The sequence below is a fragment of the Lissotriton vulgaris genome, chromosome 1_1 (assembly GCF_964263255.1).
Source record: "Lissotriton vulgaris chromosome 1_1, aLisVul1.2, whole genome shotgun sequence".
Lineage (NCBI taxonomy): Eukaryota > Metazoa > Chordata > Amphibia > Caudata > Salamandridae > Lissotriton > Lissotriton vulgaris.
In genome coordinates, this window is record NC_141685.1 from 29,486,011 (window position 1) to 29,509,026 (window position 23,016).

Consider the following 23,016-nt stretch of genomic DNA (forward strand, 5'->3'; position numbering starts at 1 on the left):
AAAGGGTACCTCTTTTTCTTTAACCACGTTAGTGAGAGCATGGACTGTGGTCAATGTGTATACCCACAGGATTGTGGCTTGTTTATGTGTGAAATAGTGAGAGCACTGGGGGGATATAGTGCCTATACCCACAGGATTGTGGCTTGCGTGAGCACTGATTGTGATCAGTGTGTAATGGTAAGTAATCGGAACTGCCTCAGGGTAGTCTAGTCTGGGCCTATGTTGCGCGAGACTATAAGGTATGAGTGTGGTGTTTTAGAAGATCTAAGCTTGTATATTGCTAATTCCCCATCCTTAGGTAGGTACCCAGGTGCCTTGGTAAGTAGGTCCTGAGGAGGGAGGTGGTTACGTTTCGGCTGGGTTGGTGGTGTCTTGGTGAGCTGATTCTATCTGGTCCGAAAATCCGGTCGTTACACCAAATTACAATATTCTTATATTAATTTGATATGCCTGTTCGCCTTAATTTGCCTGCAAAGTTATATGATTCTATTAGGGCCCAGAACCATTTTATTTAGTGTTGTCAATCAGCACACTTTCCTGCATCTTGTAGTAAATGGAATACTGACAAACAGAAGTGTTATTTCCAGAAACAGTGAATTCTGCAGCTTATCTGTGTATCTTTCATCTGCACCTCACGGACTCCTCACATTCCTCTGGAGAGAAGATCCTGCCTCCTACTCATTAGTGTTGTTTCAGTAACTGTTTCTATCACGTGTTCATGTTTCATTGACTTGTATTAGGAGAAAAGTGTATAAAAATACATTGTGTAGCATTAGCATTATATACTCCAACTTGCTTTAGGGTGGATGCCCTCGTCCATTGCACAGACAATTGTCACTTGTTAGTTTGCTTGGCCTTTTGCTATTTTTGCCTCGGACGCGCCCAGTGGCCATGCCTCCTATTCCCCAGCCAAGCTCTGCGGTATGTGTTGGCAACCATACAATTATTGACACTATTGCCACCCCCTATATACAATATAGTACAGACCAGCTTTTAGCTTTAAGAACATCTAGACAACCAGGCTGCTGTCTTTTAGATTTAAATAGAAATCATAACATCTGTCACGGCTGTTCACTGACAACGAATGCTGTTAGAATTAAACAGCTTGAGACCCAAACTAATGCTGCATGCTCTAACTCTAACTCTAAACTATTCGCCTTTTTCAGCTTGAACTGTCGTTCTTTGCCCAGACATAAAACTGAAATTTTTAACTTGTTAATAGATGAGGCACCTGACGCTTTGTTTATTACTGAAACATGGCTTCATGCAAGCTCTGGACCCGATGTGGCCATGGCTCTCCCGGACTCATATGCGATTATACGCCTTGACAGGATAAATAAAACAGGAGGAGGCATAGCAGTTATCTTTAAAAAAATCTATACCTGTGAGTTTATAAATCTCCCATGTCCGGGGTGTGAAGGTGCCACCTTCAAAATCACACTCTCACCCAATTTTACCTTTTCCGGTGCACTCATTTATCGTCCACCTGGTGCAGCATCAAACTGGCTAAATAACATTTAGGAACTTCTAGGCCCTCTCATTGTGAATACTACCAATTTCACAGTCATTGGTGACCTAAATCTTCATCTGGACAATGAGCACTGTACTAAGGCTACTGAACTTATTGATGACTTTATGTCCCTCAATCTAAGCCTCAAAAACTCTGGCCCTACTCATACTGCCGGTCACTTATTGGACCCTATTTTTTCAAATATTCATAATTTAAACACCTTTCCAGCTCTACCTATTCCCTGGTCAGACCACTTCCCCATCAAATTTTCTTTTCAAATGTCAACTTCTAATAACTCTCCTACGGCTCAACCCCCCACAGTGAGAAAATGGAAAAAACTTGATATCAATATTCTCAATACCCTGCTAGAAGATACGACTCCATGCACCAACTCAGGAGTACAAAATTTATCAACCTCTGTCCAATCATGGCTCTTGACAGCCATTGACTCTTGCCTCCCTAAGACCAAGCTAAAAGGCATAAACCAACGTCCACCCGCTCCATGGTTCAATGATTCTTTAAAGCTGGAAAAGACCAAATGTAAAAACGCTGAGCGTCAATGTCCTACTCCTTGGAAGCTAAAAATGAATACAAAAATCAATTAACACAATACCAAAAGCTGTGTAGTAGAGCAAAAGCTAATTTTGTCTGCACAAAAATTACTGCAGCCTTAAATCAATCTAAAACGCTCTTTAAAACAGTTAAAGAGCTAGCCGGCTCCAATACCTCACAAACTCCACCTGATTTAAATAAAACTCAATGCAATCAACTAGCCGCATTCTTTGTCGACAAAGTTGATAAAATTTATCAGGCCATCCAACTTAATCAGAACAATCATGAGGAAGCTCATAGTGACGTAAATGATCCTAACAGACCATGCATTCAAGAGACTACTTTAGTTTCCCCTTCTGATAAAACTTCCACCCCCTCACTAAGCGCTTGGCCTATACTCAACGTTGAAACTGTCACCGAACTCCAAAGCACGATAAAATCAGGCTCACCAAATGACCCTCTACCTTGCCCCATCTTAAAATTACTTAGTAGGAAAGCTTTATCCACCATTACAAATCTTTTAAACAGCTCCTTGCAAGAAGAATGTGTGCCTCAGGAGTGAAAGCATGCAATGATCCATCCCCTTCTAAAAAAAGCTGATGCTGACCCAAAGGTACCCGCAAATTTCCGACCAATATCTCTCCTGCCTATTTTTGCCGAAATTCTAGAAAAACATGTCCATCGTTGTCTTTCGAATTATATAACTACACATGATCTGTTACCTTCCCATCAATCTGGCTTCCAAGCGGGTTTTTCAACAGAGACCACCCTCCTAGGTGTAACAGAAAATATCCGTTCAAGGATAGATAAGGGTGAAACAGTGTCACTGGTGCTTCTAGACCTCAGTGCCGCATTTGACACTGTTTCACATGCGGTACTAATAAAAACTCTTCGCTCACTAGGCATCTGTGGCCCTGCTTTAAATTGGATTACATCCTTACTCGAAAACAGAACATTTCAAATCTTTTCTAATTCTGCGTGCTCTGATACCTACACCTTCAAACATGGAGTCCCACAAGGCTCAATTTTAAGTCCACTACTTTTTAATCTATACATGAGCCCTCTTGCAAAAATAGCTAAGGAAACCGGACTAATAATGTTCTCCTATGCTGATGATTCTCAGCTTCTCTTTTCCCTTCCACCAACAGGCAATAATGATCCATCCACATTAAGAGTAGGACTAACAAAAATCGCTGAATGGATGAAAAAAAACTTCCTGAAATTAAACGGTGAAAAAACCGAACTTATTATCTTGGGAAGAAATAAAGAACTCTGGGGACCCCAGCACTGGCCCCCGGAAATGGGCTCTCCTCCAATTCCAACTAACCAGGCCCGAAACCTAGGCTTTGTTGTTGATGACACACTCAGCATGCACCAGCAAGCCATTAAAACATCAGCCACCTGTTTCGTCATCCTGAAGTGGTTAAAGAAAATCTGCTGGATGCCACCGGATCATACTAAAAAACTGTCATTAACGCCCTAATAACATCAAGATTAGACTATGCCAATGTGCTATACTTGGGGTCCAACAAAGCCACAGTCCACAAACTGCAAACCGTGCAGAATGCAGCTGCAAGACTGTTAGGTAAAATTCCTATCCATGCGCCCACTACCAAACTTATACGTGAATTGCACTGGTTAAAAATTGAGAACAGAATCAAATTCAAATCATTATGCTTCATGCACAAAATCTCAACAAATAAAGCTCCCAAATACCTACGAAACTTGGTACAATGTTACCTTCCATTTAGGACGCTGAGATCTGCAACAGCGAATACATTTGTTGTGCCCAAAATAAAACTTTCACGCATGGGAGGCAAATCCTTCGCATACCTTGGTCCCTCCCTGTGGAACTCCATGCCACAAGCTCTGCGCTCAGAGGCCAATTACATCAAATTCAGAAAAGCCATAAAAACCTGGCTATTTAACATCTAAGTCAGCTGTCCAATTACTCTTCACTGAATCACAAGCGCCGGGAAACCCTTTGTTGGGTAGCTGTTTGCGCTATACAAAATAAATAAATAAATAAATGTATGATAGATTTGTTGGCCTCCAGGTGTGTTGTGTTTTATTTTACATATCATACGAGATGACGAGGAAAATGACAGTCCAGTATACTCATTCTTTATATAAATCAACTCACAGTATACTGTTCTGGAGGTTCAGTCCCACAGACATTATCTCTAGCTGAACGCCCTAGGAAGCATGTGCTTTTCAAACCAGTTGCCCTCTGATGCGCCGTCCTCGCTATTGGATAAGTCAATATGTCATGAATTTTAGGAGGGTTACCGTAACTAGTGCACTATGTTAGAGAGTGCTCACCTGTGGTAGTAAGAGGTTAATAGGCACCTTATCACCTATGCACAGTGCAGGGCTTTGAGTTACAGAGCTCCTCACGCTGTGGAGAAGATTAGGTCACATTTACCCATTTTCCCATATTTGGTCCTGATGAAATGCCAACAGAATGCTCCATGACTACACAAGGCATGAAAAACGTTGACCTGAAGTATAGACCCCAGCTTACCAGCAGGTCCATAGGTGATCGATACTTTCACACAGTGATAGGGGTCATTAGTTCCTCAATTTCTCTGCCACTGTTTTTAATCTCAACATGGACCAGGAAGATCACATGAACTATATTGCGGCAACTGGTCGATAGATGATCTTTTATTCAGACTTCACCAATCTTACATCTTATGACACAACATCCTCTGTCCTACTATGCTCACCCGGCATACTTATTAAAAGATCTACGACAAAGTGCCTTCTGGTGGTGCCCACCAGGCATTGTAGCGCCGGCCTGGTGAGGAGTATAGCCCAATGATGAAGCATGTCACCTTCAGGTGAGTGAACGCAACTTGTCTTAAAAGAACATGCTTCCTAGGGTGTCTGCGTTCAGTTACAGATAATGTCTCTGGGATGAACCTCCGGAACAGTATACTGTGATTTGACTGTTTTATTTTAACAAATGTACATAGCAGATATTGGCGCTTGCTTGTTCCACAAAAATGATCGGATACCTGCCTCCGAGCGCACTTCTTACAGACGAGTATGGGGTTACCATGTTGCTGCTACAAGCTCCTTACCTGTGCGAGTTATCGGGAACGATGCAGGGGCAGACCCAAACCAGTCACATATGGAGATCAATGACAAATACGGAAGAATTAACAGAGCTTCCAAGCTGGTGACCATTACTTAATTGACCTTCGAAATAAAAGACACATTTTTAGTATTCTGGTGACTCATGACCATAAAAAACAAAGATTATAAATTCAATATTGTGTCAAATACTTAAAAAATGGAACTGGATGTGCTGAATCGGATGTTGTCCCAGGTCATGTGTGACACCTTACACCACTATTGCTTATGGGACTTGTAGTTTTGTTTTTCTCATTAAAAGAATGGGTTCTAAAGTCCCAGTGTTCTAAGCGATGATGGTCAAAATCAGAGGCCTGAGTGAGGGTGAAGCATGACACTGCTCTGTTTAGTAGTTAGATGAATGACAGTTGTCCAGCCCTTCTATTCTTTGACAGACAGAGGCTCATCGGCCGTTCATTTGTTTTGCAATGGGAAAGAAACTTTTATTGCAGCTTGTGCCAACTGAAGAGATAAAACCCCTGGGCATGTCTAATTGACTACTGACAAACATGAACAATCAAGAACATGAGTTTCTGGAAAACTATCAAGCACCCAATCAGAATCAGCCGCCCTTCACACCCAGGAATTCTTGAGGCTTTGGAGAGGATGAATTGCACGTGGCATAAGAGGAACACTACATCGACTCAAAGCTCACTTCTTAGAGATGTACTGAAATGCCAGCTTCATGGCACACTTAGCCAGCTCTTCACCTCCTCCTCCTCAAACTGTTGACCAGCTATCAGGGCAAATGAGCCTGTAGGAAAGCATTGCTGGCTTGGTTCCACACCGGACCAGGCAAGGTGGTCAATTCCATACTCCTTCAAGTCAGCAAGCACTCTGGTCGAGCCAGTCCTAACCCCACATGAATGTTCCCCATCACAACTATTTTAATGGTACGAAGTTATGTTTCTGCTAAATGATTGAGTCAAAAATTGAAAGGTTTTACTTTGAAATGCTGAAAGAGAAATCATGAAGTTTTTTAATATTTCTGAGTCTGCCACAGTACACAGGAGCATTATTTCTCTACAGCAGCAAATCATGTATGTGCCCTGTAGAAAGCATGTTTGAATGAAACATGGAATGCGTTGCAGCCAACAATCTATGCAACATCATAGCAGAGTGCAAGATAACTTGTGTTATTATTCCAGCAGAACGAAATGCCATTCCTAATGTGTATGGAAAATGTACGGTCAGTGTTGTTCTTCTGCCAGTTAAAAGACTATCACCATTAATGTGCCAGGAAATAGAATACTATGAGAAATCCTACTCTATGGCAGGGTGCTGCCTGCCACTGTATTCCAGGTTACTTCCAACATAATCTGATTTATACATACATACACCAGGGTGCTGCCAGCGATCGGGTCTGCATACAGCAGTCTTGAGCCACTCAAGTACTCCGGCGGCCCTAACACTAAATATTTGGGACAAGATACTGAGGCATAGAGAGCTGATCATATTCCCTCCCCATACACTCTGTTCCAGTTACCGCGTGCACAATCGTACTTGCTCTCGCCCCAGGAAGCTCCAGGAAGCATTGGACGCCAGACGCCTGGAGCTGACGTATTGGATCTCACGCGCATGCGCTTGTGTTTGCGTGCACGTGCCCGGGGATCCTGTACCTGCATCCGCTCCGCTCTTTCTGAACGCCAAGCGAACGCCGAGCGGAGCGTTGAGTGAATAGACGATCCAGGGGCCCGTGGCGCCCTGCTGGAGGCTGAGAATTGCAGCCGGAGGCCAGGGGGGAGGTCCAGAGTTTAGCTGAGAAGCTTGAGGCGCGAAACCCTGGCACATTAACCTTAAAATTAAACTTAAAATAAAACACAGGCCCTAAGAAGTGCTGTAGGAACCTGATGAGTTAGAGTTGGTGACAGCACCTGAGCAGACAATTAGCCAACGGTCGCAGGGGGCTGGAAGAGCAGAGTGCACAGCGGCAAACCGTGAAACAGAGGTAATTGAGGAGCAGTTGTCCTCCATAGGTTTAAAATATGGAATGGCTGTAATTGTTTTTCTTAATAATCAAGGACATTAAAACGAACCCAAAAGCGACGGCGCTAGTCTCATGGGTACAGGTTATTGAATTGGTATTGGCAAAAGGGGCCTTGTGATCTAATCCCAGCGGAGGATTGGAATAGGGAAGCAGCATTTAAAACAGGCTATAGGATTGGTGACCTGAGACCAGAGTGCGAGTAATGAAGATGGAAATCTAAAAGATGACACCGTCGCAAGCAATAACCCGTAAGACTATAAAACGGGAAAAAGAATGAGATTAACATTCCAGTGGCAGGTGAAGGGAGCGGAGTAGGTAAATCAAAAGGGGCGATGAGTGAGCCAACTGAAAGTAAAAAACAAGTAGCAAGGAATGTACAATCCTTGACGCTAACACTGCAATCAGCAAAACCAAAAATAGCAAAAGGTGGTTCATCAGTGTCTAACTCAATCAAAGACTTTTTGGGAAGACATTTCAAGGGGAAGGATGTGACGGACAAGGAGTCAAGTGCCGAGGACTACCCAACCTCTGAGTCCATGGGCGAGGTTGGTCTAGACTCTCCAAACCAGACCATATTTAACATCTCACGGCTGTCCTCTTCGCCAAGAATGTTCCAGGGGAGCAGTCGAAAGCAATGTTGGGAGAGTTGACACAAATCAGAGGGTTAATGCCGGCATTAGTTAGGCCGATTGGTGGGGAACAGGATGGGGTAGGCAGTAAGGATGAAAAGGTAGCTTTGTTAAGGGCTCCCAAGCTAAAGAAAGAGGAACCAACTGTATAAATATCCCAACAGCCAATGATTGTGAGGAAATAAGGTGAAAGGAGAAATTACATGAGTGGATTCCCGAGGTCAAGGGGGAAGAGGAAGTCGCCCTTCGAATAAGACAACAAATAAGACATCATGTAAGGACGGTGAGAAGAGTAAAAGGAGAAAGGAAGAAACAAGAATGTCAAGAGAGGGAAATAACGCAAAGATCAAAGGAGTATAATGCAAAGCCGATAGCCGAACGAGAAGAACCTTGGAATAGGCTAGAAAGATCAAAGATCAGTAAAAGTAGTCTGGTACCAACAACGAAACGGAAAAAGGAGAAAGAGGGGAAAGGTACAGAATTGAGGTTAACTACACAATTGGGACCTGGAAATCCTAGACGTAGTAAGACCACCAAAGAAAAAGATTAGGGAGACATTCCGACAAAGAGAAGGGAAGCTAGATTAATGGGAGACATCCACGGCGTAAGGCAAGATTGTACCCCCGACTTATGGGTTTTCCTAGAACCATACGGCCAGGACAAGGGCGGAAAAAAAGTCAGGAAATTAAACCCACTAAATCGATCACAACTTATATTCCCCATGTCAAAATGTGCAAGCCTCGGCAGCACTGGCACAGAGGACCTTAGAGAAGTAGGGTTTGTTACAAATAGCAAAGGGGGTGATGTGACCAAGCGCCTCTTCTACTCTGCCTTGGTGAAAGCCGCTGCAGAAAATGCCAAAAATAAGCTGCAAAAGGAGGGGATTAGATTGGTAAGAAGGGAGGAAATCCAGGGGCAGCACTTCCTTACGAATCATGCTGGACTAGGGTTACGGCAGATAAGGTTAATCAACTCAAGTTAGAATAAGAAGGAGGATCTTGCAATAACTATAACTGATAACGAATTTGCAAGATACTACAGATATGCTGGAAATAGGTTTAATGTCCTAGCACCCCCAGAATTTAGGGAGTAAGAAGAGGAGGGGTTCCTGAGTGAAATCGACTATGAGCATGGCCTATTAGTTCTATCATGGAATATAAATGGCTACAAGAAAATATCGACTCAGAATAATTGTGATAAATTCATTAAGAGTAATGATATTGTCTGTCTGCAGGAGACTTGGCTTTGTGACGACACCCTAGCAACCCTAGTTACAGAAGGTTTCGCCCAACACTCTAAAGAAGCTAAGAAAAATACTCTGGGGAGGCCATTGGGGGACCAACTAACGCTGAGTTCCACACAGATAGCTAGGAAGGTTCAGAATTTGAAACTACATTGTGATTGGGCATTAGGCTGTAGGGTCCTACTGCAGAAGTCGGATCCCTGCTTTGATGGAATGTGTATTATAAACGTATATATACAGAAGGGAAAGGACAATGAATATAAGGTGAATTTGGGAAAACTGAAAGAAGATATAGAGTCTGTTAGCGTAAAGTATCAGAAGGATATATTATTGGTGTTCGGTGATTTTAATCATAGATTAGACCCTAAAGGGTGGATAATTGGCACAAGGAATTTTTAGAATCTTATAATATCGAAGTAACCATTTTCCCTAGAGGAGAGATCTCGCCAAAGGATGCGTCTGAGGTTCCGTGAAGATTTGAACCCGTGTTTTCAATATTGTCGGAAATACATAATATTGGTATCAGCGAACCGCAAATGATCCATTTAGCACATCCTGGTGTTTTCGCTATGCTACGAGCAAGAGCACTCCTGTTATGAACACATTTCTGATCTACTCATGGCATCCATCTTAGATCATGGCAGCCATTTTGTGTTTCTTGCCCTCACATACGCAATAACCTCTGAATCATTTCATTTCGATTAAGGACACATAGCCTTAGCCGGAGATTCACCTCTTTCATGACACGTGCACCTTAAACGAGATCACGCTGTAGCTACATGACTCGACAAAGGCTGCCTCCTCTGCCCGGGGCCAGTCCTGCTAAACTGGTCTTCGCGTCCATTGTCCCGATCATGATTAGGCGGCCGAAGCCGGTAGCCTTGCCCATTTACAACCCACAAACATCCCTTATCCCACTTTTCTATCTTCCACACCTGGCTCCGTTCCTTTCTTTCTGAATCTTTATTAGGGGGAGGCAACGAAATTTACGATGAGGCGGTCCAGCTCTTGAATGCAATATTGACAAGGGATTGTGATGAACTAGTGGGAACCCCTCTTCGTAATGTTTGGCATCAGATATTATCAACGATTCCTGTGTAACGCCAAATATTTATTGTTTTAGACACAAAGGTTTTGAGAATGTATTACATGTAAAGAATTCGCCCCCAGCTTAAAATTTAGTATATAAGGAGCAACCCTCTTTGTACAAATTGAACAGGCTCCTAGAATCTGCCCATGTGTGGTTTCTGTGACTTCTGTGTCCCTGCAGTAATAAACCTTTGGTCTTTGACGCCACCATCGAGAAGCCCGTGTTTCTGTTCATTTGCGCACCAAGGCAGGTGGAACTCCGGGGTCTTTGGGTGTTGTTCCCTGACACCTCTGGACAGAACCAAAAAGTCCAGAACTCCATTCGGCGCCCAACGTGGGGCGACGTCACTCGGTACCGGTCCAAAAGCCTGAAGAGTTCGAGAAGCTTCGTCTGAAGATTCCTGAGGGAGGCGCCCCACTTCATCGATCCCGGCATATCGCAAAAGTGGCCCGAAGTTCTCTTCCACGAGGGTTCCCGTTCTGGACGGCTGCAGTGGGCCGTTGCCTTGACCGTCGCCCTGTCTTGGACCCGAGGTGCAGTCCTTAGTACGGCGAAACGTGACGGGTTTCTCCTTGGTGACGTCTTCAGTGCCTCAGTTAAGTATTTAGTGGTTGCTAGTTGGTTACTTCGTGAGGGTTGTTAAAATCCTTTTTGGTTCTTGGTTTGGTTTGGTTTCGTAAGATTATCACTGGTTGTTCTGGTTACGATAATCTATTTGGTTTAGTTTGGGTATCGATACATCAGTTCGCTTTTGGTAGGCCTAAAGTTCTTGGTTCAGGTGCACATATCTGTTTCGTGTTTTGTTTGTTTTTGTGTTCCGGACTGAAAAATGGTAAGTCGGAGAAATTGTATGTTGTCGTGCTTTGGTTGCAACAGTGACTCACGATTGGAGGACTCATGTCTGGTTCCTCCGATTGGGACTCCCCTATACTCTTGTACTGTAAACATGGTGTGGGTCCTATATCTTATAATGAGGTGTGGGTCCGCTACACTGAGAAAGATGGTGTCCTTAGTTGGCCACTGCATGGTAGTTTTGAACCCGAAATTCTTGACAATTTAGAAGCGAAATTGTTTAGGAAGAAAGCCCGGCCGGCAATGTTTGATTCTTTCCGTTACTGGCGAAAAGAATCCAAACAGAGAGAAATGAAGAGGTTAAAGAAGGAACAGAAAGAGCAAGAAGAGTTGACTCTGGAACAAGCGGCTAAGCAGCTGCAAGATAATGAGTGTGAGAAGGCCATAGAGGTGGCCATTAGAGAGCATAATTTGGCGATCGACAAGTGCTATCCTGCCTTGCCATCGAAAACAGCAAAGATACTAGAGGACCCTGAAAACGATCCTCTGTTGTCTTATCTGTTACGGTCACCTCCACCGTATGCACAAGGTGCTACGGCTCCACCTTTACCGAATGTTCAATTGCCGGTTGCTGGACAACCTGGTATTCCTGCTCCTGCCCCTCAGAATCAAGCTCCTGTACCTCCTGTGGTTAATGTGAATGTTCCTACGGCTCCTCCTCCTCTTGGGTTGCCGACTTCTATACCTGTATCTGTCTCGCTTACACCTACTGCTCCACAAAGTATCTTCCTCGATACTCCTACTGTTCCGCTATCTGTTCCTACCTCTACTGTGTTCTCTACGTCTGCGAGTGTGTTGACTCCACTTTCTGTTCGTCGAAGAATCACTGATTCTGTTTCTAACATTCTGTCTCCTTTCTATAAAACCTTAATCAAGACTCCTACTTCTGACTCTGTTCAAAGACGTAGTCAGCTTCCGAGCACTGAGGAACGAGGAAGTTTAGATTCCACGGCTCTCAGATGGATTTCGAAGAGTAGGAGATATAGTACGAGAGATGTGCTAGATACATTTATGCAGTGGAAGGAACCAACACAACGGTATGTCTTTGATGAGATGTGCTCGCTGTTACGTGAGGAAATAGAAGAAGATGAAGTTGAATCGAATCTAGAAGACTTAATTAAGGTTCAGAAAGAGTTTGCTGCAGGTATGATAGTAGGTGAAAATATAGAAGAAGCGATGGAACTGATTTTAAGTTATAGAAATGACCCATCACTTCGTTCACCAAGAGATTTAGAGAAAGGTAAGACGAAGCTAAGTCGCCAATATCCAATGAGGGAGGTTCCTCCGATTTGGCGCGATGCTGTACAAGCTGACAATGTTAATGGTATTGTAGCTGCTCCGGCCCAATTCCAAAGGGTGTGGATACACATTCCGTGGAAGCGAGCCGAAGTGCTAGCAGTGAAACAGGCCTTGCCAGACCCGCGTAAGAATCCTGCTGGATACTATAAAGAACTGACGCAAACAGTTGAGGCTTGTATAATGAACTTAGCGGACATCGATATGTTATTTGGAAATGTAGTTCCGCAACCAATTTGGGCTAAAATTCGTAAAGAGAATCATCCAGTTGCCCTAGGTGGTGATTGGGCAGCTATCATTGCAACGGATGGTCAGCAAACAGGTGGTGCAAAACCCGAACCCCTAATTGCTAATCTTCCAGGTAGAATAATTGACTTAATGAAGACTCTGATGCCCGCATTGCGTGTTAATTGGGACAAGTTGTCCGCATGCAGGCAGAAGAAAGACGAAAGTGTCTCCGACTTCTTCACGAGGTTCGAAGAGACTTTTGTAGATCATCGTGGTCAGGATATGAGTACAGAAGGAGGACAGAGACTGTTTGTCGATAAATTTGTGCATAATTTGTTACCTGAGTTATGCAATAAATTAAAGGATTCAGAGAGTGCGTGGGCTGTTTCTACAACTGCGCAAATACTTGCAACTGCACAGTATTATGAAAATAGGGATAAAGAGGAAAAAGAGAAATCAGACAAGAAAACGAAAGATTTAAAGACTAAAGTTCTTTTGCAACAGGCGTATCCGCCTCACACGAATCAGACTAATACGCAACAGAATTCGTATCAAAGAACAGACTATAGTTCACCTAGACCTCAATATCAGTGGAACCAGTGTGCGTACTGTAAGAAAGAGGGTCACTACAAGAATGAGTGCCCGATCTTAGCGCAAAATAATGCAGCAGCAGCTCAAAGAGGTCGTGGTGGTTTTGTGCAGAATTCTAGAGGTCGAGTGCGAGGTGCTATTCCTCCACAGACGAATGATCGTCCTTCCAATCACTTTGATCAACGAAATGGACAGTCTGCCCAGCAAAATAGATCTCAACAGTATCTTGTTGAAGACTATTGTGAAGTAGATGAGGGATTTCAGCAAAATGGGTACTAGGACAGCCATGGACAGAGAGAGGGAGTAGTATCAGTTCCAGTGGATCAGAGTGGGCCTTATGTCGCAGTAGCAACATCAGGTGTAGTCGAACCGTTTCTGTTGGATACTGGTGCAGCAAAAAGTTCTATCATTCATGCGAAACTCCCTGGCGCACCTTTGTCCGGCTCAACAAATGTTTCTGTAGGTTTTTCAGGCGCCCCTGTTTACAACCCCATATCTGGTCCTTTGTCTATTTCTGTTGGACCGTGTCAATTGAAAGCACCCCTGATTTTGACAACGGGTTGTAATGAAAATCTGCTTGGTTTAGACTTGTTAAAACGCCTATATGCGACATTGTACTGTTCTCCGGAAGGAGTACAGCTTACATTGGGTAAAAGAATCACCTCTCCAATGTACTTGTCAATGGATGCACTCCCGTCAGAGCTGCGTTCACTCCCTGATTCTCTTTGGGCGACTGGTCCTAATGATGTAGGCCTTTTAGAAATTCCACCATATGTAGTAACTTTGAAAGCAAATGTAAAATTTCCAAGAATTCCTCAATATAAAATATCTAGTGAAGGTGAGCATGCACTTTTATTGATTGTGCAAGATTTGATTAAGAAAGGTGTGGTTGAGGAAACTAGAGGAAATGTTTGTAACAGTCCTGTATTACCGATTTTGAAACGAACTGATCCTACAAAGCCTCCAGTGTACAGGTTTGTCATCGACCTCAGAGAAGTCAATAAGATTGTGGTCCCGCAGTTTCCTGTGGTTCCAGACATTACCGCTTTGTTAACATTGATTCCTGCTACAGCTACTTGGTTTTCAGTCATTGACCTGAAAAATGCCTTTTTCAGCATTCCGATAGCCGAGGAAAGCAGAGATATTTTCGGCTTCTGTCTAGGAGGTCGCAGTTTCAGATTTAAACGCGCTCCACAGGGCTACTGTGAGAGCCCATCTATTTACAGTCAAGCACTAAAAAGTCAGTTAGATTCCTTTGTCCTTCCTCCAGGTTCTGCTCTAGTGCAGTATGTAGACGATCTTTTAGTGGCTGCTGATGACAAGGAAACTTGCAAGGCAGCTACGATCTCGTTATTGCATCATTTGTCTAATTTGAATCACAAGGTATCACCTTCGAAAATGCAATACTGCTGCCAAGAAGTGACCTACCTAGGTCATCTCTTGTCAAAGGAGGGAAGGAAGTTGACCCCAGAAAGAATAAAAGCAATTACGCAGATGAGTGTTCCCCGCACACAGAGAGAAGTACGTGCCTTTTTAGGTATTACCTCTTACTGTAGGCAGTGGATCCCAAATTTTTCTCTTTTAGCAAAACCGTTGGTAGCTTTGACTGGGAAAAATGTTCCGAGTCCGGTGCCATGGTCTGATGAATGTCAGGAGAGCTTTTCTGAGTTACGAAATGCACTGTGTTCAGCTCCTGTATTGGGTACACCTGATTACAGCAAGCCATTCACGCTCTACGTTCACGAGAGAGAAGGTTGCGCGTTGAGTGTTCTGACACAGACATTTGGTGATAAACAACGCCCTTGTGCGTATTTTTCATCAACATTAGATCCGGTAGCTAGAGCGTTACCTAGTTGTTTGAGAGCTACAGCGGCAGCTGCGGCTTCCATTCGACAATCTGCTGGTTTGGTGATGAACAACATGCTAGTGGTCATGGTTCCTCATGCGGTGGATACACTCATGAACCGAACTAAGACACAACACCTTACCAGTGCGAGACTATCTGGTTACGAGCTGACATTACTAGCGAGTCATATTCAGATCAAAAGATGTAATGTATTGAATCCAGCAACGTTGTTGCCGGCTAATCAAGAGTCGAGTGATTCCGAGCCACATGATTGTTGTTTTAGAACGGAGGAAGAGACAAAAGGACGTATTGACTTAAAGGACACCCCATTATCAGATCCAGATGGCACACTGTATGTGGATGGATCATGTTTTAAATTGGAGAATGGTGATGTGAGTGCTGCTTGCGCAGTAACGACTTTGAAGACGATTGTGGAGACTGCAAGAGTGAGTCAGAATTCTGCCCAAGCTGCAGAATTAATAGCTTTAACCAGAGCGTGTGTTTTAGCTAAGGGAAAGAGAGTGAATGTTTTTACAGATAGTCAGTACGCATTTGGCGTGGCCCATAGTTTTGGCCGGTTGTGGAAAGAAAGAGGTTTCATTACGTCCCATGGGACTAAGATTCAACATGGTCAGCTAGTTAACGACTTGTTGGAATCTCTAACCTTGCCGACTGAAGTTGCGATTGTGAAGTGCAGTGCTCATAAAGCAATCACGAATGATGTTGGTCGTGGGAATGCTTTTGCTGATGAGACCGCTAAACAGACAGCTAGAGATATGATGAGCAGAATGTATGTTGCTACGTCTGCAAGGTGGACTGCTGAGTCTGGAATGTGTGAGGATACAATGGAAAGTGTGAAAGAGATTCAGAAAGAGGCAACTGAGGAGGAAAAACGTGTATGGAGAGAGAGTACGGGCAAGTTGGATTCGAATGGGTGTTGGATTGATTTGACAGAACAGCAGCGTTGGATGTTGCCTGATGCGTATGTGCTTGCAGTGGTGACGATGGCGCATGGAGTAGCGCATATAAGTTCTAAAGGAATCTGTAAGATGTTGGCTCCAGTCTGGAAGAATGATGGGATCAGTAAGTGTGCAGAGAGAGTGGTGAAAAATTGCATGGTATGCCTGATGCATAATCCTGGCAAGGGAACTCCAACTCCTGCTGGTCACTTCGCTCCTCCTTCCTGTCCTTTTGAAGTGATTCAGTTAGACTTCATTCACATGGATCGCTGTAATAATCTGAAATACGTCCTGGTGATAGTTTGTGCTTTTTCCAGATGGATCGAAGCATACCCACTAAAGGACAATACTGCCCTATCAACTGCCAAAATTCTTCTCAAAGAATATTTCCCTAGATATGGTATGCCACGGATTGTATGGTCAGATAACGGAAGTGAGTTCATAGGGAAAGTTATGCAGAGTGTGTGTGCCGGTCTGAACATAAAACAGAAGTTTCACAGTGCAAACCATCCCCAGTCTGCTGGTTTAGTTGAGGGTTACAATGGCACCCTCAAACTAAAACTAGCCAAAATTCAAGCCTCCACAGGTTTATCCTGGCCAGACGCACTTCCTTTGGCTTTATTATCAACGAGAGCAACTGTACATTCTAGAGTGGGGCTTAGCCCCTATGAGATCGTTTTTGGCCGCCCGGCAAATATTTGGGGTGTGCCGAGGCCAAAGGAGTTTTGTTCTCTAGAATATCCTATGTTGATAGACTACCTTTACGACTTGACTGCTAAATTGAGTCTTATTCACCAACAGGTTTTCGATGCATTGCCAAAGCCTCCGGAGAGTCCAGGGCATCAGCTGAAACCCGGCGACCAAGTTGTAATCCGGAACTTCGCGAGGACGAAGAACCTTCAGCCCAGATACGTCGGCCCCTTCCAGGTCCTGCTTGCAACGAGAACAGCAGTTCGTGTAGCTGGTCGCAAGCATTGGGTGCACGCATCTCATGTTAAGCGTGTACCTTTGCCACTTTCTTACGACGACTGGGTGAAGAAGGGAATTGGTGCCTCCGAATTTGAACGCACACCAAAGTTCATCCCTTTCAGCGATGCCGAATTGATTACTGACACTCCGAAATCTGACTCTCCTCCTGAAAAGACTCCTTTGAACTCTGAACATTTGTCCCCTGCATCAGAAAAACCTCTATCACCTGCGAACCTGAACACTGCAACAGCTACCAGTGATACGCTATTTGCCGATCAAACAGTACCTGCAAAGCAAAGATACAATTTACGACCTCGTAAAATGGACAAATAAAGCAGGCAACTGCCTATTGTGATATTTTGAAATATTGAACTTTTGCCTTCAGCCAGGAAGTTTGCTATTGTTTATTGTTTTTAAAATTGCCTTGCCGTCTGGGTAGCCGTAGGGTCGTGGCTGTGTGCCTAGTTGAATCTGCGGGGGTCTGACACAAGGTCGATCTTTCTGTTGGTTCTGGGAACTCCCAGGGCTGATAGAGGCATTTTCATCTACGTACACATCATCAGTGGTCGCGAGCGGATTGTAGAAGATGGAGCTTCCTGCGCTGCAACGAAAAAATGTGATTTATGTTCGCAGAAACAGACTTTATAGAATTCTTCACAGCAAATGCTTTTTAATACAATGTGCCATTACATTTTTGATTGTTTTGATAACGTTGGTGGGTGGAATCGTTCTCGGTATGAGTTTGATCTTTGTGCCAGTAACTACAGTACCTCCCCTTGATCCTGCTACTTCTACTGTTTCTTCTATACACTCTTTTCACTCGTTTCCTGAACACGAGCAAGCTCGACGCTCAGAATTCATTAATAACACTTTTGTACAGCTCTTGCACCAACATCAACTGGTGGTTAACACTACAGACTGCTGGGTGTGTGGCTTGATACCCCACACTATGGATAAAGGTATTCCCTATCTGGTTTTGCCTTTCAGCTACAATGGATCATTTCAGGCCCTCCAAACCATCTTTGCTTATGCCCTTGAAACCTATCCTCCGCGTCCACCACGTTCCACTAAATATAGCTCTGCCAACAAAGCTTTAGTCCAGGGAATTATTGACATGATCAAGGACGTCAATAATACTCCATCTTACCCTAGAGACGAATTGCGAATATATTTGAGTTGGAACTCTTCAGAGTATCGCCTTAGTTTGGGAGAAAGCAAGCGTAAAAGCTCAACTCCAATCTGGGTCGTACCTCACCGAGGTCACGTCTGTTTGCAAGGTAATGGGAGAAATCCGAGAGCTCAGCTAGGGAGGAGTGAGTGCGTAGAGACTTATGTGTTTCCGGCTAACTCTTCCCCTGCCTTTCTTACTGCTAGGGGTACCTACTTCATCTGTCGAGACCGAGCATATACATGGTTGCCAGCCGACTTTTCAGGGTCATGTTATATTGCTCGATTGTTGCCTCCAACATACACTGCTTCATCTGACTACCACAGGACCAGAGTAGCGAGAGGTGTCTTCAGCAAGGAAGATACCGCTGGTCAGGAAGCTGGAGACTTCTTCAAAGGCTTCCTTCCGTTCTGGGGGCCTATGGCCAATAGTCGAAACATACGTCAGCTAACACGGGTAGTTGAATCTACTATTACCGAAACTGCTGGTGCCCTTAGCAATTTGACAGCTGAGCTTCAGGCGGATAGACTCATGACGTTGCAGAACCGTATGGTTCTAGACGTTATACTTGCAGATCGAGGTGGGGTATGCAGAATGATCCAATCGAGCTGCTGTGTCTTTATTCCTAATAATGCTCCAACAGTCTACGAGGCGATCTCTAAGCTACACAAGATTTCCGACTCTATTCATGTAGACAAGGGAAACTGGTCCTTCATGGAGTGGTTTTGGACTCTAATCTCAGCGTGGGGATGGAAGGTTCTAATGGTCATTGGTGTCATCTTAGTATTCCTCTTCTCATGCTGCCTGATTATCCAGTGTGGTCCAGCTCTGTGTAGCCTTTGTGCTGCAACCTGTTTTAGGAAACCACCTGCGTTTGGAGAAAAGGCGCGAGAAAGGATGATGATACAACAACATGTCACTGACCTGATGAGCATAGAATTAGATTCTGACATAGACTGAGTAATTGCCTATGTAAGGGCAAAAGCAGGGTCTGAGGTTCCGTGACGATTTGAACCCGTGTTTTCAATATTGTCGGAAATACATAATATTGGTATCAGCGAACCGCAAATGATCCATTTAGCACATCCTGGTGTTTTCGCTATGCTACGAGCAAGAGCACTCCTGTTATGAACACATTTCTGATCTACTCATGGCATCCATCTTAGATCATGGCAGCCATTTTGTGTTTCTTGCCCTCACATACGCAATAACCTCTGAATCATTTCATTTCGATTAAGGACACGTAGCCTTAGCCGGAGATTCACCTCTTTCATGACACGTGCACCTTAAACCAGATCACGCTGTAGCTACATGACTCGACAAAGGCTGCCTCCTCTGCCCGGGGCCAGTCCTGCTAAACTGGTCTTCGCGTCCATTGTCCCGATCATGATTAGGCGGCCGAAGCCGGTAGCCTTGCCCATTTACAACCCACAAACATCCCTTATCCCACTTTTCTATCTTCCACACCTGGCTCCGTTCCTTTCTTTCTGAATCTTTATTAGGGGGAGGCAACGAAATTTACGATGAGGCAGTCCAGCTCTTGAATGCAATATTGACAAGGGATTGTGATGAACTAGTGGGAACCCCTCTTCGTAATGTTTGGCATCAGATATTATCAACGATTCCTGTGTAACGCCAAATATTTATTGTTTTAGACACAAAGGTTTTGAGAATGTATTACATGTAAAGAATTCGCCCCCAGCTTAAAATTTAGTATATAAGGAGCAACCCTCTTTGTACAAATTGAACAGGCTCCTAGAATCTGCCCATGTGTGGTTTCTGTGACTTCTGTGTCCCTGCAGTAATAAACCTTTGGTCTTTGACGCCACCATCGAGAAGCCCGTGTTTCTGTTCATTTGCGCACCAAGGCAGGTGGAACTCCGGGGTCTTTGGGTGTTGTTCCCTGACACCTCTGGACGGAACCAAAAAGTCCAGAACTCCACGACTTTTACTCAGCTGATGGGTTCACTGGGCATGGTGTGCGTAAATGGGAGAATGCAGCCAGATCGGCCAGCAGGACGCACTTTTTTGAGGGGCCAGCAACTCTGCCCAATAGATTATGTGTTTTGTCAGGCCTGGTGCTTTGGGCTACTTAAAAATTTTGAGGTGGTGAAAATTAAAGGTAGTGACCATTATCCATTGAGGGCAGAATTCCATCTATCAAGAAGCAAAAATAGAGAAAGAGGAATATTTCGAGAAATTAAAGCAAACCCAGCAGGCTATTCCTGTAGAAGAAATTCAATTAAGAAATGGAATTGCCTGGTTTGAATCCACCATAGGCAAGCTGGTGGACACTTTATAGAAAAAAAAATGTAAACACCTGGTTTGACGATGAATGCTGGGTAGCCAAGGCACAGATCAGGCAGAAGACGAGAAGATTAAGGGTCCCTCCAGTTACTAAGGTTAAAATACAAAACACTAATTCAGAACAAAAAAAGAACCTGTAAAGATAAGTGCTGGGCAAATATGTTGGAGGTAATTGAAACTAGAGATGTCAAAGGAATTTGGAAATTAGTCCAAGAAAGTGTGGGTAGAAAAGCAGGTTCTCTAGACTGTATGGTCCCTGAAGATGAATGGGTGGGCTACCTGGGAGAAATATATGGGAAATGACCTATACAAGAAGAGTCAAGGATGCCAGTTTGGCCACAGGTGAGGGTTGACATAAAAGAAGACTTTACCTCAAGCTGTATAAAGAACATTATAGCAAGTTTGAAGCTTACCCGCCCTGCAGGCCCAGATAATCAGATTATACGCCCAGAACAGGGGGGTTTAAAGCAGGCCACTCGGGCGTGGCCAAGATGGCGGGCTGAGAGGACGCTCTCTCTGTGAGCTCCCGCGACCCGAGGGCCCCTGCACAGTTCTGAGTCGCTGATCTCCCCCAGATCGAGCGGCTCCTGACACCCAGCGTTGCCGAACACACAGCAGCATTATCCAGCGCCTGGTGGTGCCCTGCGGACCCAGCGAAACACTACCAGGGAGTCCCCGAGGCAAGGACTGGCGGAGGAGTCGTCGGAGGCCCGAGAGGCGCGGGCCGCTGCCGGCCAGAATGACTGGAACCACCTCCGGTGCCTCTGCAGAAAGCTGGGGAGGAGCGGTGGACCCAGCACGAGCCACCTGGTGAGCAGGGGGACAGAGAAGCTGAGCGGACAGAGTGGGGCCTCGGCTGGAGCAGGACGGAAGAGGAGCCGGCGTAGAGACGCAACACCGGGGATCGAGCGGCCTGGTAGGCCTGAATCCGCGCGCCGCCCCCTGGCTCCCTTGCAAGTGGCCCTGCTCAGCGGCAGAAGAGGTGCGTGAATCCGGAGACCCCCGCAGGTACCCAGAGGAGCGGAGGCGCAGCGACTACCGACGGACGCACCGCGGGGCCATCACGCGAGCCCGCGGCTTGGCCCGGAGGTAGGCCACTGCTCGCGCCCTCCTCCCCATTCGGAGCCCCCGCCTTGCCTCCGGAGCGAGCACCCCCCGAGCGACTCACACCCGGCCAACGAAGCGGACACCCTTCTGGCGACATCCTCGGGGTCGAGGAGCGCCCCGACACCCAGAACTGTGGAGCGGGGACCGATTTCATCGACGGTGCCCTGCTTGGGGGGGGGAGGGGTCGGAGGTGCCACCCCTAGTTGTTGAATTGTGGGGAGCGACTCCGATTCCTGCAGCGGCTGTGGCCTGAAGGAGCTTGGCTGCCCTGAAATTGCGGAGGCCCACACGCTATGAGGGGAGGCCTATACTTCCGCCGATGACGATAACCCTCGCTCTGACCCCACAACGCAGTTGGGAAGACCTGCGGTAGGTGGCGGACCAGTGTTGCTTCCCTGGTACCGGCGCCCCCCCTGTCCGGAGTGAGACGAAGCTGTACCGCCCGTGGGAGACCTGTGGTGCCCGGACTTAGCAGACATTTTAGGCTGCTGGTGTAGCAACGTGGCACAAACCTTGACGGGCGCGGTTCCTCCAGCCGAGCCTCCCCACTCCTGAGATGTCAGGCACCAGAGGGGGCTAGAAAAACGATCGCACCTTGCCGGAGATGCTGGGTAGAGGGGCCCGAGACAAGATAGGGGTCAGCCGGTCCGAGCCCTTCTACCACTTCACGAGGCGTGGAGGGGGGGGGGAGCCTCCGGTAACCAGGTCTTTCTTGGAGTCATTGTTCAGCTCCCTCAGAGAGGAATTTCAGACCCTGAAGCAGGAGGTGGCCGGAGAGGTCCGAGAGGTGAGACGTGAGGTGGACTCCCTGGGGGAGAGAGTGGCCACTATGGAGGACGCCGGCCACTCCCGAGATGAGGAAATCACGCAATTACAGCAGGAGGTCCTGCGGCTCAGAGATCAACAGATCGACATCCAAGCCCACGCCGAGGACCTTGAAAATCGGTCGAGGCGTAATAACATCCGGGTCCGTGGAATTCCATCCAAAGAAGAAGGAGAGGACATGGCCACCTACCTGAGGGACATGTTTCGAGAAATACTGGGTGAGCCCGGCGACTTCCCGATCAGAATTGATAGGGCTCACAGAGTGGGCCTGCCACGACGGGCCTCAGCACCAACCCCGGATATCCTGGCCTTCCTACCGGACTACCATTTGAAAGAGCGGATTCTCCGCGAGGCACGGCGACAGCAATCCCTGCGTTTCCGTGGTCATCAGGTGGCCCTGTATCAAGACTTGTCGACGATAACACTGCAGAAGCGCAAGGCATTTAAAATCGCCACGGATTTCCTGCGGGAACACGAAACGCAGTACTCCTGGGGCCACCCCTTCCGGCTCATTTTTCGCTGGAATGGGACTCTGCATCAACTCCGGTCCCTCCAAGACGGTTGCGGAGTGTTGGGGATTACCGCGACGGATGAAGACGCTCCCACGCCTCGTCGTAGGCAGCACCAGGGACGGTTGGCAGACGGTTCAAGGACGGCGATCCCCATCCCCACCCACGAGACCAGACTCACCCACTATCAGAGCAGAAATGGACAGTGCC

The 23,016-nt window shown here is 45.9% G+C and overlaps 1 protein-coding gene across 2 annotated transcripts in view; it reads right to left on the bottom strand.

Annotated features, from left to right (window-relative positions):
- Positions 1 to 23,016, bottom strand: part of LOC147737042 (uncharacterized) — a 448,671-nt gene that overhangs the window by 339,242 nt on the left and 86,413 nt on the right. Inside the window, exon 8 of one of the 2 annotated variants that reach the window (XR_015309291.1) lies at positions 5,149 to 5,266. The exons of the other annotated variant lie outside the window; for it this stretch is intronic. The gene's annotated coding sequence lies outside the window, so the exon portion shown is untranslated. The remainder of the gene's footprint in view (positions 1 to 5,148; positions 5,267 to 23,016) is intronic. 2 annotated transcript variants of the gene reach the window in all.